The sequence below is a fragment of the Heloderma suspectum genome, chromosome 2 (assembly GCF_057233095.1).
Source record: "Heloderma suspectum isolate Gila_16-S chromosome 2, 16-S_ref, whole genome shotgun sequence".
NCBI classification, from domain to species: Eukaryota; Metazoa; Chordata; class Lepidosauria; order Squamata; family Helodermatidae; genus Heloderma; species Heloderma suspectum.
In genome coordinates, this window is record NC_139459.1 from 325554755 (window position 1) to 325558772 (window position 4018).

Genomic DNA, 4018 nt, shown 5'->3' on the forward strand with positions numbered 1-4018 from the left:
CCCCCAACCCTCCTTCCATGCCTACTGCGACATGGAGAAAATTTAAGTTGAAAAGCCAAGGCATAAAACTGTGAATTGTCTACCTGGAAGAATTCTGAGAGCAAATCTCATAGTTGGAGGCAGTATTAGAAAAATAGATGAAGGATGTTTTCTTTTTTATGAGTGTAGGGTACTAGTGTCATAGACGTCCCCCTCTCCATGTGGTAGCAGGTGGTACTGCATCTGCAGTAATGGGTACCATGGACATGTATGAAGAAACCCTACTTGGAGATGTTCCCAAGTTTTGTTTCTGGTCCTTATCAGTCATATTTGAGAATTAATATTTAGCCCAAAGTGTCCTGGTGTTTGGGCGAGGTGATGGTGGTATCTACTTGTGCTGTGCCTTCATTCACTTGAGTCATGTGGAGCTGTTTTGCCCACATGGGATCACAAAGAGTCAGACACAACTTAACGACTGAACAACAACCACCACCATTTAGACTGGGGCTGTTGCAGATATTATATTCTCTCCCCCCGCCCCTTCCCTGCAGTATGGTTCCATACAGAAGGAGTTGTGTCTGGAAGCTTATGCTGCCTGATGGGCTGAGACATGTGTCAAGAAATATAAACATATATTCAAAGTCAAACTACTGTCTCTTTAATGTCTGAGTAGTTGTACTTTTTGCCAACAAATGTTTGTATGATCAAAGCTATGGTTTTCTCTGTAGTAACGTATGGCTGTGAGAGCTGGACTATATGGAAGGCTGAGCGCCGAAGAATTGATGCTTTCGAACTGTGGTGCTGGAGAAGACTCTTACGAGTCCCCTGGACTGCAAGGAGGTCAAATCAGTCAATCCTAAAGGAAATCAACCCTGACTGCTCATTGGAAGGACAGATACTGAAGCTCAAATATTTTGGCCACCTAATGCGAAAACTCCCTGGAAAAGACCCTGCTGCTGGGAAAGATTGATGGCAAAAGGAGAAGGGGACGGCAGAGGATGAGATGGCTAGAAAGCATCACTGATGCAATGAATATGGACTTGAGCACACTCCGGGAGAGAGCGGAGAACAGGAAGGCCTGGTGTGCTATGGTCCATGGGGTCATGAAGAGTTGGACACGACTTAACGACTGGACAACAACAAAGGTGGAGAAATCAGTTTTAACTTGTAACAATCGTCCGAAGTTCCAGAATGATCAAGACTGGAAGCAGCGGCAGGCACAAAAAAAAATCCTGTCTCCTTTGCAGAACGTGACGACGTTGTTGTTCAGTCGTGTCCGACTCTTCATGACCCCATGGACCATAGCACGCCAGGCCTTCCTGTCCTCCGCTCTCTCCCGGAGTATGCTCAAATTCATATTCATTGCATCGGTGATGCTATCTAGCCATCTCATCCTCTGCCGTCCCCTTCTCCTTTTGCCTTCAGTCTTTCCCAGCATCAGGGTCTTCTCCAATGACTTTTCGCATTTGGTGGCCAAAATATTTGAGCTTCAGCTTCAGTATCTGTCCTTCCAATGAGCACTCAGGGTTGATTTCCTTTAGGATTGACTGATTTGACCTCCTTGCAGTCCAGGGGACTCCTAAGAGTCTTCTCCAGCACCACAGTTCGAAAGCATCAATTCTTCGGCGCTCAGCCTTATAGTCCAGCTCTCATAGCCATACATTACTACTTGGAAAACCATAGCTTTGATTAGACGGACCTCTGTCGGCAAGGTGATGTCTCTGCTTCTTACTATGCTGCCTAGGTTTGCCATAGCTTTCCTCCCAAGGAGCAAGCATCTTTTAATTTCATGGCTACAGTCACCGTCTGCACTGATCTTGGAGCCCAAGAAAATAAAATCTGTCACAGCTTCCATTTCTTCCCCTTCTATATGCCAGGAAGTGATGGGGCCAGATGCCATGATCTTCGTTTTTTTAATGTTGAGTTTCAAACCAGCTTCTGCACTCTCCTCTTTCACCCTCAAGAAGAGGCTCTTTAGATCCTCTTCGCTTTCTGCCATTAGGGTGGTATCGTCTGCATATCGGAGGTTGTTGATAATTCTCCCGGCAATCTTAATTCTGACCTGTGATTCATCCAACCCGGCGTTTCTCATGATGTACTCTGCATATAAGTTAAATAAGCAGGGTGACAATATGCAGCCTTGTCGTACTCCTTTCCCAATTTTGAACCAATCGGTTGTTCCATGTCTGGTTGCTTCTTGACCCTCGTACAGGTTTCTCAGGAGACAGGTAAGGTGGTCTGGTACTCCCATCTCTTTAAGAATTTGCCAGAGTTTGTTGTGATCCACACACTCAAAGGCTTTAGCGTAGTCAATGAAGCAGAAATAGACGTTTTTCTGGAATTCTCTTGCTTTCTCCATGATCCAGCAAATATTGGCGATTTGATCTCTAGTTCCTCTGCCTCTTCGGAACCCAGCTTGTACTTCCGGTAGTTCTCGGTTCGCATACTGCTGAAGCCTAGCTTGTAGGATTTTGAGCATCACCTTGCTGGCATGTGAAATGAAACCTCCGTCCATAATTCCTCAGGCACTCTATCTATCAGGTCTAATCCCTTAAATCTCTTCCTCACCTCCACTGTATATTCATAAGGGATATGATTGAGGTCATACCTAAATGGTTTAGCGGTTTTCCCTACGTTCTTCAATTTCAGTGGGAATTTTGCAAGAAGCAGCTCATGATCTGAGCCACAGTCAGCTCTATGTCTTGTTTTTACTGACTGTATAGAGCTTCTCCATCTTTGGCTGCAAAGGACAGAATCAATCTGATTTCGATATTGACCATCTGGTGATGTCCATGTGTAGTCTTTTGTGCTGTTGGAAAACAGTGTTTGCTATGATCAGCGTGTTCTCTTGGCAAACTCTATTAGCTTTTGTCCTGCTTCATTTTGTACACCAAGGCCATGCCTGCCTGTTATCCCGGTGATTTCTTGACTTCCTACTTTAGCATTCCAATCCCCTATGATGAAGAGGACATCTTTTTTTGGTGTTAGTTCTAGAAGGTGTTGTAGGTCTTTATAGAACCGATCAACCTCAGCTTCTTCGGCCTCAGTGGTTGGGGCATAGACCTGAATTACTGTGATGTTGAATGGTCTGCCTTGGATTCGTACTGAGATCATTCTATCGTTTTTAAGATTGTACCCCAGTACTGCTTTTCCCACCCTTTTGTTGACTATGAGTGCTACTCCATTTCTTCTAAGGGATTCTTGCCCACAGTAGTAGATATGATGGTCACCTGAATTACATTCGCCCATGCTTGTCCATTTTAGTTTGCTGATTCCCAAGATGTCGATGTTCAGTCTTGCCATCTCATGTTTGACCACCTCCAGCTTACCTTGATTCATTGATCTTACATTCCAGGTTCCTAAACAATATTGTTCTTTACAGCATCGGATTTCCTTTTCACCACCAGACACATCCACAGCTGAGTGTCCTTTCGGGTTTGGCCCAGCCGCTTCACTCTTTCTGGCGCTACTTGGAAATACCCTCTGCTCTTCCCCAGTAGCATATTGGACACCTTCCGACCTGAGGGGCTCATCTTCCGGCGTCATCTCTTTTAGCCTTGTGATACGTTCCGTGCGGTTTTCTTGGCAAGAATACTGGAGTGGGTTGCCATTTCCTTCTCCAGTGGACCACATTTTGTCAGAACTCTCTGCCATGACCTGTCCATCATGGGTGGCCCTGCATGGCATAGCTTATGGCTTCACTGAGTTACGCAAGCCCCTTCGCCACAACAAGGCAGTGATCCGCGAAGGGGCGTGACGACGTAGGGGCGGCCTAACCAGGGCTCCATGGAGGCCTATGTAAAAAACGGTATTTTGATTTGCAGTCTTAGCACTGGCCAGCCCAGGCTTTAAAGCGCATCTAAAACAACCCACGTCTGGTTGCAGGAGATCAGCGAGGGCGCGGGGAGGGAGGTCAACGAGGCACGCAATACCACACGGACCGGGCCACGCGCGGTCCTGCCAAGCCGACAAAAGGCGGGCTGCATCGGACGCGATGGTACGCTCTGGGCTGACGTCACGACGGCGGAAGCGCGTTGGG